This window comes from Falco punctatus (genome assembly GCF_963210335.1).
Source record: "Falco punctatus genome assembly, chromosome: 1".
Classification (NCBI taxonomy): Eukaryota; Metazoa; Chordata; class Aves; order Falconiformes; family Falconidae; genus Falco; species Falco punctatus.
Genome location: NC_137580.1, coordinates 88,967,815 through 88,983,955, shown reverse-complemented (window position 1 = coordinate 88,983,955; position 16,141 = coordinate 88,967,815). Strand labels below are relative to the sequence as shown.

The 16,141-nt window shown below is 43.0% G+C and overlaps 1 protein-coding gene across 2 annotated transcripts in view; it reads left to right on the top strand.

The window, feature by feature from the left end:
• The first annotated feature begins 1,162 nt into the window (after positions 1-1,162).
• SPECC1L (sperm antigen with calponin homology and coiled-coil domains 1 like) overlaps positions 1,163-16,141 on the top strand; it is a 70,827-nt gene continuing 55,848 nt past the window's right edge. Inside the window, exon 1 of one of the 2 annotated variants that reach the window (XM_080391701.1) lies at positions 1,163-1,839. The gene's annotated coding sequence lies outside the window, so the exon portion shown is untranslated. The remainder of the gene's footprint in view (positions 1,840-16,141) is intronic. The other variant, XM_080391702.1, reaches the window with a different exon arrangement.

The window sequence follows — 16,141 nt, the reverse complement described above, 5'->3', positions numbered from 1 at the left end:
AAATACATTGTACAAAACAAACACACATTTTCCACATCCCTGGTACAGAAGGAATGCTGCTGATTGTAATTGAAATGCCATTTGCTTTCTGACAACTTCAAAATCAGTCCAAAGGTAGGAACACAGAACAACTTTTGTTGAACATACTATGGATGAGAAAACCTAGTGGAATGACATTGGTCATACTGTTACAAAACAAACATCAAAAACATTAGTTAAGTATAAAGAAGCCTTTCAATGTCAAACAAGTACACCGTGTCTGTGCAGCAGCCTTCCAGGGGAATCCCCGCCAGCGAAGAACAGGCAGACTGACAGAAATGGATTGGGAAGGCCATCTAAATAACATGACTGGCTTTGTAAGACACATAAATAGAAAATTTTTCCCACAATGTAAATCAAACTATGTTGTAACATCTGGAAGCATACATGCTCCCAGTTTTAAAGGGAATTCTGATTAAACAGCTGTCATTTGCTTAGATTTACAGTATTTAAAATTAAATTTCACTCAGGATAATAAGGGGACTGTAAATCATACTTGCTTTTGCCAATCTGCAGCCCTATGAATTCAAGGAAGGAACATACTACAAGAGAGAGACTGCAATGCAGTATTACACCGAAGCGTTTTGATAAAACAACTGAATTGCTGTTGGGAGAGAGGCTTTAACCCGTGGTCTGAGCTGAACAGAAACCCCGATGGGGACACTGTCACAGGGATATGTCAGATCAGCACATTTTCCTAGTTGCTGCATTCATAGCACTTTCCAGGCAATGCCTGTTAAGTACAGGCTCTGCTACGCCTCCCGCTAAAGCATCAGTGCTGTAATTTGGGATTATTAACTGCAGTTGCTTGTTACTTGTGACAACAGTCACACATCCTGTGTAACAACGATAGGCTGCGAAACTCAGCAGTCTTTTAGAAGGAGCCTAAGTTCGAACGCCTGCGTTTGCACGCACGCCTGGTAACCCAAGGCGGCAAAGCGACTCTCTAAGACATCTAAACGTTCGCTTCTAGCCCCCAGTGACGAGCTGTAATTAACGTCACACCGTGCAGCCAAGAACAGGTCCAGGGACCCCGCGGCCCCCGCCCGCCCCTCGGCTGGGCCGCACCGCCCGCCCCGGGCCCCGCTGCCGAGGCCGCCCCTCCCCCCCGCAGTGTTGCACACCGCGGCTCCCCCCCCCCCCCCCGTTCCCCTGCAGCTGCACATCGGCGGAGTTATCCCAGAAAACAAACAAACAAACAAACAACAAACAATGGGGGTTTGTTCTACCAAAGCCAGAGCCAGGCCTCGGCCCGGGGCCACCGCCCTCGCCCCGCCTCTTAGGCCCGCCTCAGCCGAGGGGCTGCGCGGCCCCTCACTACCGGGCCGCCGCCTCTAGCCAGGGTGGGCACAGCCCCTCCCCGCCCGCGGCTGCCCCCCCCCGCCCCCGGCTGCCCCCCGGAGGCGGCCCCGGCCGAGCCCTCGCCGCTGGCCGCCCGCCGCCGCCGCCGCCCTCTCCCCTCAGGTGCAGCTCCAGGCGCCCGGCGCGGCCCCCAGCGGGAGGGGCGCGCGCGGAGGGCGGGAACACGGCGGCGCACGCGCCACAGGGGCCTGCGCACTCCCTCACCCACCCCCACCCCCGCGCGGGGTTGGCCCGCAGGGCGCTGGCGCCTGCGCAGTGCGGCGGCACCGCCCGCCAGGGGCGGGGCGCAGGCGGAGGCGGGCGGAGGGGTCCCTGCCGTCCCCGCGCGCCCCTCCGCGCCCCCTCCCCCTCCCGCCGGCGGCGCTCCCGGCCCGGCCCGGCGCGGTCCCCCGAGACTCGGGCCGCGCCGTGAAGAAGCGGGAAGGAGGCGGCTGCCCGGTAAGCGCCGAGCGCCGGCGAGCACAGCCCAGCCCCGACCCCCGCCCGCCCGCTGGGGGGTCGCCCGCGGGCCGCGCAGGCCCCGCCGGGGCCTATGGTCCCGGGCCCCTGGCTCTCGCCGGCCGCCGCGCCTCAGCGCCGCGGGGAACCTCTTCCCGCACCGCCCGTCCCCGGGCTCGTGCTCCCCCTCGCCGCTGCCCCCCCGTGCCCCGCGGCGCCACCGGCCGCGCTGTCAGCCCCGCTGCGCCGCTCGCCCCCTCAGCCGGCCGCGGCGGTGACAGTCCCCCCCGCGCCCTTTAGGGGCCCCCTGGCTGAGCGCGCCGCGTCCTCCCTGTCACCCATTTTGTGACCGTCCCTTGGAGGCGCTGCCGGCGGGAGCCGCCCGGGGTGCCCCGCGGGGGCCGGGGGCTGAGGTAACGGCGAGCGGGGCCGGCTCGGGTTCGCGCCCCGCCGTGGGAGCGGTTGGCGCCGCCGGCCCGTTTCCGTGGCGGGGGGTGCGCGGGAGCCGGCTGAGGGGAGAGGCCGAGCGGCCGCGCTGCGGGGTCTGTGGCGAGGGGACATCTGCCTGGGTTCTGCTTTCGTGCTTGCCTGCAGTGCCGCTTTTCTGCGGGTTTGTAGCTGAAAGACCCTACAAGTCCCGGTTCTGTGCCTGCTGTCTGCCTCCCTGTGCCTCACGGTGTTCCTTCGTGCCAGCCTTCCGTGAGCCGGTGGTGCCCGGGTGGAGGGAAGCAGGTTCCTGTAGCTGGGCCCAAACCGAAGGGCCACCAGCCTGTGCTAACCTCTACACTTGGTGCCCTCAGAGAGAAAAACAACACGGTGCTGATGCTCAGCAAACTGCACGCTTCTCTCCATAGCAGCGTCTCACCCACTGCCTGCAATTGCATGAAGCGTCTGTCTGTGCTAGGTGCTGGAAAAGGGGCTCTCTTGTAGCAGAAAAGGTGTCTTGTATACGGTTCCACTGGGTGAAATCGTTTTGAAGAGCTGTAGCTTGTCACAGTATGTAGTGAGTGTGAGCTCTGCTCACCCCAAAAGCAAACATAAACCTTCTGTTGCTGCTTCCTGCTTAATTAATGGTATGGACTTTGGCTGCTGAAATGTAGGCAAACTAAAGTCAGCAGCTGCTTTTAACACTCTGTGGATTACAATATAGTTCTATAATAGCTCAGAAGTACAGTTTCTTCTGGGCTGTTTTTTTATTTCTCCTCCTCCAGCCTAGTTGGTTGCTGTTAGGTAGTTACTAACAAAAATGAGAAAGAGCAGGTCATTGTAAACAGTCGGAGACCAAAACTGAGAAACTGAGATGGCAGTAGTCTCTCGCTTTTTGTAACGCTGCCACTTAATTTTCAGTTAATGGAAAAATCAGATTCTAGGCTGGTAGACTATGTGAAATAGAGAAAAACTTGATTTTTCAGATGTTTTTGCATGTCCAAGGAACCATGTCTATTTTTCTTTCTTTATTGAATACAATATGTAATTGTGGGGAACAAAACATCTCAAATCTTTTTAATTTATTGTATTGTTTCTGTCAAACAGCTCCATCCAAATGAACACTGCTGTGCATATTTCTAGTTATTTTATCTGCTGAAGTTGAAGAGCTGTTTGTTGACAGGAGTTTTGGTGTGATCGTTGATAAAGATCTGTGTTCTATCTTTAGTAGTATAAATGACCGTTTTATTAAATTTGATGGTGGTGGAATGTCACAGTGGGCAAACCGCTGTGCAGGGATTTCCAGTTCTCACGGACTGTAGTTTTGTGTTTTGCAGCTTCCCAGCACTGCGGTATTTTCCCTTTCCCTCCACGTTCTAAGGCAGTGTGATCTCTGGCCTTCCAGGCATGCTACTAAGGGTGTCTTCTGTATCAGGCATGAGTGAAGGTTTCCCTTAATGGAGAGTGTGTCCATAGCAGCAAATCAAAGGAGACTTGGATGTTAGGCTGAGGTCTGGCATGTGATCGTTCATGCTAGTAAATTGTCAGTGTCGTCACTAGTATGGCCACCTAGCGTTTTCCTAAGCCTTATGTGGGCATCATTCAGAAGTGGCAAATGCTAGGACTTCTCCAAAGAGACATGGGACATGGCCACCCTCTCTGGGTGGGGGAGAGAGGAAAGTGATTTTGGCTGTGTAGTCACAAATCAAACAATGCAGGTTTGCCTCCAGACTGGAGAACAATCTCTGGCCTGTGTTAATCACTAGTGTAAGGTATAGCCAGTGAGTTGAGGATTTTCTGTCTAAGTGCATGTTGGAATAGTAACATTTCTGCTGCAAAGATGTCATTGTGCAGAATAGATGAGGTGATGTACAGTTAACATTTTAGATTTTAGGCATGAATAAATATATACTTACAAGTAACATGGTGAAGGGAAATAAGTTTGTGCTGTTTTTGCTTTACTGTTGGTATGAAAGAGAAAAATATATTCTCAGAAGATGGAGACGTGCAATGGAAACTCCTTAAGAGGTCTTTCACTAATGTACTTCAGAAGTTCTTTTTTTCTTGCCTTGATCTTGCAACGTTAGAGCCTGTCTTGCCAACTAGGATCCAGTTATAGAAGTTTTATAGTGCTATTAATGTGACTGAATCTCTTGCTCAGTGGGGAAAAATAGTGTAAGAGATGTTATGCTTGTACTTCCTGGCTTAAAAAATCACCCCATTTGATCTTACTTTTAGCCTTTATACTGAAAAAAATGAGAAAAAACGGGTATTAGAAGCTGAATTATATACTTAAATGTAGCCTTAAGTGACTAGTCTCAAGGAACATATTACTTGTTTCTTTTGAGCTTATTCCAGCTGAAATGATGAGAGAAGCCACCATTTGGAGGGCTTAACTGTTTAATGCAGCCTGCAGGTAATCATAGGATACTCTCTTTTAACACATGATTCATTAGATTTTTCACACACATGTATGATTTTCTTTGGCGAAGAGGACTTCTTCTTTACTGCAAAAACACTACAACTTGTGATCTTCATCTTTGTAAGTAAATGTTTCAGGGTACCTTAATTCTGAAAAAACCTGACACTGTGTTGCAACTAAGTGGCAGAACTAGTAGCTTTCCAAATTGCAGAAGAGAGTAATACAAGAGTAAATTGTGAAGTTTGGTAAAAGGAGAATTTTTAAAGGGGATCAATCTGCAGAGTTTCATTACCAAACAAAACTTAAAAGTCATCATTTAGAACTAGCCATTTGTTACATATTAAAGGGTAATAAAGCCACTTAAGCAAAATGTCAAGAGAGAAAATAACTCATTTGCACTGACTTCAAGACTTGGTTTGACATTTATGAAAGATAAGTCTTTCACGATCCTCAGTTAATTTTATTTTCCGGTAGTGTTTGCCAGCACGAAGCCAAGCTAATGATCACCTGCAACTAACTGGTACATACAGTTTTATTCAGGAAAATAAACTGAGCACCTAACACATAGTACTTAAATAGTATTAAAAAAGAATAAAGGTAGTATTGAAGTACTCAAGTGATATATTTGATGACATCAGCCTGAGAGTATTGGTATTTTTCTGATGTTAAAAACGTTTCCTTGATTTTGGTCATTTAGCTAATGTAGGATACGTGTTCTCCACAGGTACATGCGGTGACTAATGATTTCCTATGGGATATACGTTGGGGGTGGGGGCTGGGGGCGGTGGAAAGCTTGACCAAGAGGCTGGCATTCTTAATGCTCCTTGAAACTGTGTGTTCTTAATACATTTCTATATACATTTTTAATTAAAAGCACACAGTGGTTTGGCAGATAAAGCCTTCTTGAAACTTTGGCTACAGAATTTGCTTGCTGTGTGAGGGTTGGTGCTGGAGAGGCTCCTTCAACATATTTCACTGTTCATTGCTAAAATGTTGGCAGTCTTCATATTGACAAGTCTTAACTGACACAGAGAAGTTCATAGAAATGATCTATTAGAGCTTGACTTTCTCTGTTTAGCTGTAGGACTTAAATTTATATTTTTTTACTTTTTACAGAGTTGCCAAGTTGTACTGAGCTTGAAGTTTATTTAGCAAGCTAAATGACACTGAGATTTGATAATGGGTATGCATTTAAAGTAACATCTGTTGTGTAGTGATGAATCTTTCTTTGCAAACAAAGATCTTGTCTGTTTCAATTTGCTTTTCCCTTAGAAGTAACCAGTGTTGTAAATAGTTAATGGCAAATATTTTCTTCAGGTCAGTGAAGGAATATGGGCTTTTCTGGAGGAAAAGCAAAAAAATAAAACCTGTTCTTTATAGTCACAATTCGTACTATGAATCTGCCTGATTCTGGTTTTGCTTTTCTGTCTTTCTGTGACAAAAATGGTCTTCCTTTGCTACCAATGACAGAATCATGCAAAGCTACTTTTTATCTGCACTCTCATCAGATGGACAATTACATGTCTCTTCTGGAAATGATGGAACTTCTTAAAAAGGTGTAGTTGCTGGAAGTTGTAGTCAAGTTATTCTTGACTTAGGATTTGTAAATACAAGATGCATCCTTGAACGTGGCGATATTGCTGGGTTTGACTATACCAGGAACTTTCATCAAGAATTAAGATTTTAAAATGAACACTTTCTAACATAAACTCTTCCCCCACATCTGTTGCTATTCCTTCTAGCCTTATACAAAAGTACAGGAGAGAGTTTCCTCAACATTTTAAGTATGGGCATCCCTATGGATCTGAAAAAGTTTAAGCATGCTGTCATGCTATTCTCCAAAGGTTTTGATAGTTTGCTAGGATAGATATTACTGTGATTTACAACCAGGTTCAGCCACAAGGAGCTGGTTGTCTCAAAGCCATAGAGGAAAAAGTAATGTAGGAATAGAACCCAGAGTCCTGATTTAATAGGGAAGTATCGTTATTTCATAGTAGATAAGTTCCTTTACTGATACAATTGTGCTTAATTGAGTGAGCATTGTGGATTTGCAAGAATGGCCTATCCCACTTTCTTCAGTGCTGTGGTCATTGTTCTTTTTCTTCTTCCAGATGCGATCAGCACTGTAAGTGACACACTGAGGCTGATGGGGAGTGAAGCTGCTGGAGGTCCCTGTGGCTCCAGCCTTGCCATGGTGCTGCCAGCCCTTCATTCTGATGAGCTCAGGGGCTTGGTCCCATGTCTTTGGAACGCTGGCTTTTCATGTATCTTGGGTCACTAGCCTAACCTCTTTTTGTTTCCCACATACAAACTTATTGGTATTTTCAGCCATAAAAGCTTGTCATTAATGGCAGGAATTTATTTGTTGTATTTGTGTGTCAGTTGTCACAAAGAAACAAAAACTGCTGTTCGTACAATGTGCTCCTAAGCTCTGTATTATGCTTTCAGGGTCTGATCTTCTACATGCTGATATTCTAGGCTTTGTACCTATTTCTTTTTACATTTTAGCTCTGAGTGTGATTGAAAGATACCAAACACTTTCAATTCATAGTAAACAGTATAAATTCTGTTTCTGAAAGCTCAGGAAAAATATTAAAAACATTTTAAAGATTATCATTCCAATTGGGCCCATGAGATTTCAGTCTACTTATATTTCACATAAAATTATACAGATATGCATTATAAGAGCTTCTTGACAGTTTTCTGAAAATATTTCTGGTATAAACCTGTAAAAAATAAATAGTATCTATGTACAGAAGAAAGTTCCATGAAGTCTATAACTTAAGGATATTAGTCTTAAAGGATAGTTGAAGGAAAAAATAACGATGAAGATTTCAGTATAGCCTTTTTTAGTAGAAAGACTACATTTTTCTGGAGGGAATGGAAAAACTATTCCAAGGCCTTCAGCCAAACATCAAAGGCTCGCCGTGAAATCTGAAGGTATAGGAGCTTCTCAAAAGCTATACCATAGAAGTGCTTCACAATGGAAAGTACTCAAGTGTTAGGCACTTGGCATTCCGAGGTGGTATCAGCACATCAGCAGTCACATCAGTTAGGGATGCTGTGCTGGTCTTGAGCTTTTAGTGCTTTCCCAGGCTCTGTCCCGTGTGGAGTCCTGCATTGCTCCAACAACCAAACCGTCCAAGGAAACAGGGACTCCACAAACTGGTTAGTGAGTCATCCTTTTCCAGAAGGCTTGGAATATAAATGTAGAAGAGAAACAGTATCTCACCCTTGTTCCTGGGGGAGGGAAAAATATAATAGTGGCCTCTCCAGCCTGTCCCAAGGACTGTTCTCTATGACTCAAAATGTATGTCCTTGGGCTTCCACACTGGGGTAGGTAAATGCTCCTCCCCTAGCGATACCAGGGTATTTAGGGAAGATTTGCATGCCGTTCTGTCTCCGTCTGTGAAGCCTGAAGGATTTTAAGCTAAGTAATGAGTGTGCTGCTGCTAGGTCTTGGAGGTGAAGGAAGATGTGGGTCAGAGCACAGAACTGAAGCCCATAGGCAGCTAGTCTTCAGACCCCTCAGTGCCCTGTTTTGTGTTTTGTTGATGGCTTAAAAATGACATGGTTCATCTCTTGCCTCATCTGTCTTACCATGTGGCTTCCACAGAATAGTGGGGCTTGGGAAGTGGTAGTTGGGTGGCAGGGAGAGGTTCATTTAAATCAGGGCTGTTGCTGAGTGTCCAGTAGCCTGAGACTGAATTAAAACACGTTTGGGCCTACACCTTCTCTGAAAGGGTGAACCTTCCTCGTCGTTCCCAGTTCACTGTCCCACTGCTTCCTTTGCATAGTATCTAGCAATTATAAGGTGAGTCAGATCAGTCCTGATCTGACTGAAAGACCAACTCATCAAAAAACAAGCTATGATCTCTAGAATTAAAAGAAGGGAGAGGACTGAGGAAGGGGTGGGACTGCCTTTTTTGGTGGCAGGGTACAATTAAATTACTTTTATGACTAGCTTAAGCAATCCCCAGCAGGCACTTCCCCCAGACTTAGCAAGGCTGGCTTGTGGATGGGCCATTCCCTTGGTCCCACTGAGACCAGAATGGTCCTTCTGGGGCTGGGAATCCCAGAGCTGTAAGCTGTGAAGGTCCTCAGGGGATGTATCTCCATATGCTTTTCCTGTTGTGTTTTTTTTTTTTTTAATTTTTTATTTTATTTTCTGCAATGCCTTCAGGAATGTTGCCAGACCAGGTCAGTGGTGAAGTGGACTTAGTGAGCATCCAGTCGCCTCCCAGTTCCATAAATCCAGGCAACAGAAAGTCCTCAAGTTGAGAATACATTAGCCAAAAGCTGGCAACAACAATTTTGTAGTCGTCACCATGCTGGAAACAGGATTTGGGGGTTTGGGGTTTTGCATGAACTGAAGATCTGATGGAGTGTTCTGGATGAACGTGGGACCTGGTCAAAGTTACTCACCTTACAGGTTTTACCTGTAACATACGTGTGGTGGGAGCCACTGGTCTGGCTCATGAAACAGCACATGGCACGTCCTTTCTGTCACCGGTTTTCTAATGAGAGCTAGGCTGCTGCCTGCCTTTCTTCTCGCTGTGAACTTCACGCAGCAGAAGCCTTTGCTGCAGTTGTTGATGCAGGAATTCAGCTGACAACATTTTCAACAGACAAAAGGGAAGAGGTCACCTACTCTAGCCGGCACTGTTGGGAACAGCTGTGCTGGAGGCAGATACATTGCGATGAAATGTGGCTTACTGAGCTAGTCAGTTTAAAACAGAAGAAGGCTGTTGTGTTAGTTGTGCGCTTTTTGTTGTGCTATTCTGCCAGATTCACTGGTCTTAAAATTGTATGTTGCTCGTTCTGAAAGTACTTCCCTGGCAGTGCAAGGAAAATTTCCATGTGTGCAGGGGAATCTGATTGTTGGTTAAGGAATACAGTATATACTTAAGTTTATATGACACTAAATACACCTTTGTAACTGGATGTTTATTGATATTTTTTTAAATTATTATTTATTTTTTTGTGATAACACTTTAGAACATGCTTGCAAGGATGACAGATAACAACGCTTTCAGTTAATGTAGTTAACTGACCAAGTGTCACTTTTTAGACTAGCTGCTTCTATAGTTAAAGCTGGCCAGTCCTTTGTCTGGGAAATTTATTGTGTTGTTTTTTTTTTTTTTCTCAGCAAACCTACAGTGCCAAGTTAAGAGTTTGTTCTATTTTATTGGAATATTAACCTGAGTGGTTTACAGGGGAGGCTGATATTTCTACTAAGTTTGTTTAAGCCTTTAAAATCTACCATAGAGGCATAATTGCTACCCAGGAAATAGGTATATATTACATCATCTGTTAGCGCATGGCTTAACATTTGGATGCAACTGTGAAATTTAGCAAAAGGAGTGAAAAGTTACAAAGTATCCCAAACCAGGTTTTAGTGTCCCTCCATGTTTATTGTACTAATATTCTACATACTATATTCCCCTCTTCTGTTTCCTTTATCGTGTTCTGCTGGTTGAGGTTTATCTCAGCTTGCACTCTAAGGGACACACAGACTGCCTTCAGATAGAAAGATATTTTTCATTACATGTATTATCAATACCAGTGAAACAAAACCTATTTAATAGTAACGTGGATGGTGTTCTCATCTATAGTGTCAGCAGCCATAGCTAATGGGCATGCTCCAGGGTACCTCATGCCTGTTTAGAACATTTTTAATCAGCACTAGGATGGATACCAATAAGGTATAGATTTACCTGGCTTTTTGTTCTGGTTTCCAAAACTGTAACTTAACTTTGTAAAAAAATAATTAAAAAAGTGCTTTGGAAGGTACAGTCAATGTAGAAGTTAGTGCTGAGACCCAGTTATGGACAGTGCTCCCCTTCCTTGTGGAACAAATTCCCCATGATAGGAAGAATCAGTTGGACTTAGTTGAACAGTTGTTTTTTCTTTCCTCAGCAGTGGTTTGAAATAGCGGTTGTATAAAGTAGGAGCTTGAAAACAAGACTATGTTATTTAATTTTGTTATGAAAAGGCTTTTAGAGCACGGTTCATAAGTTTAGGAGTTCTTCTGTAAATGTTCCTGTCACTTGTCTGGAATGTTAAGTATTGCAACGGTTACACATTGCTCACAGCAGTTACAGCTCTGAAGTTTTCTCCAAAGAAGGAGTAGAGAAATTTAGGTGTATAACAGCCAATTCTTGCCCAAACCTCTGGTTGTTCCTCTCTTCTGTTTAAAAGAGAAGCAGCAGTAGCTAATGTGGCTTGAAAACAGTGGATGGGTAACATAACATAAAGGTAGAATTCCGGTTTTTGTGATTTCACAACTTGTAATGGAAAACTGTTAAGACACTTTTGAATTTTTAAAGTAGAAAGCAATAGGATAGTCTTTCTTTTCTAAATAACTACCTGCAGCAGTTGTTCCAAAATAGCAGCACTCATAAATCATTGACATCTGTATGTATTCCTTGTGGCATAAGAACTTAGCAGACACTGCCCTGCCTGGTGCAGGGATCCATCCTACCTGGTGCTTTGGGTCCAGCCATGGCTGTGAGCAGATGCCTCAGGAAAAAAAAAAAAAACCCAACACAAAATCAAAGTCTTCCCTCCTACCATGACTGCTGTCCCAACCTGCAATTATTTTTGGCTCAGAGGGGTTTCGGAGCCCTTTGTGCTCAGCCATTTAGCATCCATTAGGGAATTTCTCTTCCTTGTGCATGTCCAGTCTGCCCTTCCACTTGCACTTCATGCAGACACAGCATTCTTTCAATCTGCATTAAAAATACAGTTAGTTTTTCTTATTTTGAACCTGGCTCTAATTTCATTTGTTGGTCCTTAGTTTTAGTACTGGAACAGATGATTAACAGCCAGTCCCAGTCTGCCTTTTCAATGCCATTCAAGATTTCATAGGCCTTTGTCGTGTTCCCTGTGAGATGTCTTGCATACCTTTGATCTTATTTTTGCCCCTTGCTGAACCTTTTTCGGGTCTATAAGAAATCATTCTTTTTGAGGTTGAGAGACCAGAACTGCACATACCAAATGAAGTGTGGGTAGATGGGAAAAAAATTTGAGTGTGATATTATTATTTAATGGTTTGTTCTTTATTCCTTTCTTTAATAATTCCTGGAATTGCTTTGCTTTTTTTGCCCTATTCCAGACACTGTACCGATAGTTTAATGAAGCTGTGAATCGAAATGCTGAAGTCTTGCTGAGCAATGTTTAGGAGTTGAAAGCACATTTATATATGAAGCTGAGGTTGCTTTTCCCCAAAAGATAGAATGCTTTGTGTTTACCTACTTTAATTTTATTTGCTATTTTTATTGTCCAGTTACTCTCATAAGGGTCTTCTGTGATTCTGTGCAGTTTTCTGTTATCCTTGGTATCTTAACCCTCTAGCATCAGCAAACTTTCAAGTCACTAAAACTGATGTCTTGATCTTAAGCAATAAAAAAAATGCAATGCTTGCTCTGGCCTTCTGGAATCCAGTGGTTAATGGATTATGTTTTTGTAATTATTGAGCAAGAGGCAGGGTTGTAGAGTTTGCTTGTGCAGCTTGCAGGCTGAAAGTTTGAGCTGTGGACATTAGAAATGTAGAGAACTCTTGTCTCTTACTGTGTAGCTTATTTCACGTCCCAGATGTTAAGCTCTTGGTGCCTATGCTGTCTTGCCTGCGGAGACAGCAGGAAGTTCTGGATCTGTGTTTTATGGGGGGGTTGAAAAGGCTGTATTTCATAATCATTTCTTCACAGTTCAGCCTTTTGGGACTGTGTAAGTGACCTAAAAATGTCATTCCCTAATTATTTGGGCAAAAGTTGTCAGCCTAAATATATCAAAACCAAAGAACTTTTATAAATAGAGAGTGAAAGTGCACTGACTCGATTGCTTTTAAATGTGAATATTTGTATTTTCATCTGTAATTTGGGTATTTGATTTTTCAAAAATGATCAGTATCCTCCAGTTTGAGGGATTCGTTTCTATTTTTTTGAACTCTTAAAAGATAATTCTGAGATTATTTATAATTTTCTTTAATAATTGACTCTTTTTTTTTTTTTTTTTTTTTTTTTTTTTTTTAATAGATAAAACTGCTTAATACCTCTTGATACCTCATATTTTCAGCCAAAGGCAAAAGGCTAATCCTTCTCTGGTGCTTAACCCTCTCTCACCTTATAGGCACAGGAAGCTGTTTTTTGTATTCTTATAATGGAGCTTTTGTGACAGCAATACTAGCATAAATAAGTACATTAAATAATGGATGAAGTTAAAATAATCACAGTAAGAAATCATACGCACACCCTGCACCCTCCTGCCTCAGTTTTCAGGTTTCTAAAGAGGACATAAGAGTAACCCTGAAAGCATTGCATGTTGGCTGGGTGAGTGTGTCATATCAGTTTACCGTAAAAAGCAGAGCCTTGCTATTGGGCAAAACACTTTTAAATTATTATTTATGGAGGTGTATTTGCAGTTGGTATAAAATGCAGGGCTGGTTTCCCATGCCTCCGCCAGCGCAAGGAGAGCACGCTCCTGAGCAAGATTCCCTTTTTGTTTCCTATACTATGTGTGCTGTGGAAAGAGACATATCTGGGAAAGGATACAGGTTAGAGTGAATAGTTACATTTTCGTTTAGGAATGCAGTCTTTCTATCTGATATTTTGGGCTTGTTTTGGCTTCTCTCCATCCTGATTAATTTTATAATTGATACTGTAGTGCTAGCATTAATCAAATTTTTTCCAGTAACATCTTGTGTCTGTTGATAGATGAATATTTTGTTTAGCAGTGTGATACGAGGGACTTTCGAAGTGTTTCTTGACTGTCTCACGGAGTTGCAACTTTTAATAACACTGCAGCTTTTTAGTGTTAGTTTTCTATTTCACTCTTTTTTTTGCTTTCTTCCCCCCCCCCCGTCTTTCTTTGTTTTTTGAGGTGGGAGGAAGTGTGTGTAAAGGGAAAGGAAGTCTTCAGTAATTCCTTCTTTCTCCCTAGGGCAAAATATAAACTCCAGATTTATTTGCAGTATTCAAAACAATAGTGAAATAATGGTTTAGCTCTCATTTGAATTATTAGTGTTGTGTGTTAATCTTCAGGAAGCCTCATTTGGCTAGTGAGCATTCTGTTACCTATTTTAAAATCAGCATTGGGCAGAGACAAATTTATTGTTGATTCCTAATACTTGTGTGTTCCTAAGGAATGTGGGGCTCTTCTGTAGAAGCATAAAGGTAGTCTTTATGCACCCTGTCTGCCTTTTGAGAAACTGGGTGAAGTAGAGCTTTTTCCACTTACAGTTCAGCAATATTGATGTCTTCTGTTCTCAGTGCCAAAACCCCATCTCTTCTTCCTTCCTGGAGCAGACGGGAGGGGAGAAATAGGCACAGAGAGGTCATAAATTCACTTAGGAACCTAAGTGAGCGACTGCTTTTAGAGCCTGTAATGCTAATTAATGTATTGTTCTTTATTTAAGTAAAGTTGGACTCATTTGTATCTTTTTCTCAGTTTTTAAACTATAATTGCACAATCTTCTTTCAGTAAGAAAGTAACTACTACAGCTTTGTTTCTCTGGAAGAAAAATACTACCTGGCCCTCCCTGTCCTCTGAGTATCTTTTGAAGTTTCTGGAAAGGTGGTTCTGCCTTTGAGTGTCAGTAAATCACAAATAGTGTTTTTCAGTGTCACATTTATGGATACTTTAAAGCAATGCGGTGATGAAACATGAGAATTACACTTAGTTACTTTGTTGAGCTTTCTTATTACATCACTTCTCTCTGCAGTTGCTGTTCTTGGAACAAATAACCGTGGCATGTTTTCAGGAACACTTCTAAAACATGCGTTTTTAGAAAAGTTCATTGCAGAACTTTTCTAAAGTTAAAAAAAAACCATTTGATTTTGCAGTCTTTTGTCACTGATGACCTCTGTGTATGTGTAGGAGTATAAATGGTTTGTACTGTAGAAGCTAATGCTAGCCTGTATTTCCTTTTGGGATCATACATCCAGTTACTGTATTACTTGCAAATCTGAAATGAACTGCTCTTTTACTGTGCATGCAAAGATCATGTGTGCAGTGTGTATCTGGCATGTTGTAAGATGTGTCAGACTTGACGAATGTGCTCTGTAGACTTGACAATGTGTCTTGCAAATGGCCATTGCTGGATGTCTGCGTGCCACCTGGAGCTACTGCTTGATCTAGATTGCCAGACAAGGTTGTCAAGCTCTGCCCAAATATACGATAGCCACATTGTTGCAGTACCCAAACCTTCATTATAGTGCTGGTTTTCTAGCTCTATAAGCTGTCAAAAAGCTATGATTCTGATTTACTGGGTTTGTTGCGAGTATATTTTTTTCTTTGGGGTAATTTTTTAAATGCAGTCAGCTTCACAATAAGCTGTACACTGAAAATTTGTGTGACTGCTTCTTAAGCATGCTATGGGCAATTTTTTAATGTAGTCTGTAGAACATCAAAATATCATTCAGTACTAATGATGCCAGTTTGACTAAACAACCCTATGCTCTTTGGTCTTTCAATTTTAATTCTTAATTGAATAAGATCAAAAGCACAAGTAAGTGTTTAACTCATAAATATGAGAAAGGCAAGAAATATAAGTGTGGCAACTTGGTCCTACCTGTAAATATTAGTATCTGCTTTTGGAATCCAGTAAGCAGTTGTACCACTTAAAATTATGTGTGTATAGCAAACATAGTACCTTCATGGGGCTTTTCTGGTTTGGGTTTTGGTTTTCTTAGGAGTGTCTCATTTCAAATTATCTCTCAGTTATTTAATCTTCTGTGAAGGCGTTGTGATTACTGGTAGCCGTATGGCAGGACTGGTGCATTTTTGACATTCTGATGATGAAACTGCAACAGCAAACAAAGTTTTCTGTGTCTGTTCATGCCAGCTTTCAGAGCTAAAGGGAATCTGGAAGCTATAAACAAATATTTTCAGTGTCTTAAAATGAAACTTCCTGTTGCTTCTATTAACAGCACTTAGGGGTCTGAGGAGGCAAAACTCCTGGTGTTTTACTGACTTTGATAAAAGTCAGACTTGAAATATAGTTGTGTGCTGCTGAGGTGGTAATGGGGAGGAAGGAGTGTGTGTAAGGGTATGGTGTTAATTTTGTTAGCTGAAATGAATTAGTACTCCTGATTAGTGTGATTTTGTGTTGCCCAACTCATGCACTCAGTCATCAGTCTGTTTTTTATACCTTTGAAATGCTTCACTTCTTAAGAGATGGAAACAACTGATGTGTTTCATGTTCCTAATCAGCTGCCGGATATTGGGCTCAGATAAACCCAATCACTTACTTCCACCCATAATCTGTGAGACTGAAAGGGGAGTGGAATTTTCCTTAGTCTTCCATCCTATGTCTTCTGACTCAGCGGAGGTGAAGAAAACAGCTGCTAAGGATCTCACTTTTGCAAGAGGGAAGAAGATCCCAATGTGTCTAATCTTTCTGGTAGTCCCTGCTTCAAATTAATGGCTTTTGGCTAGTTACCCTTTCTTAGGTTG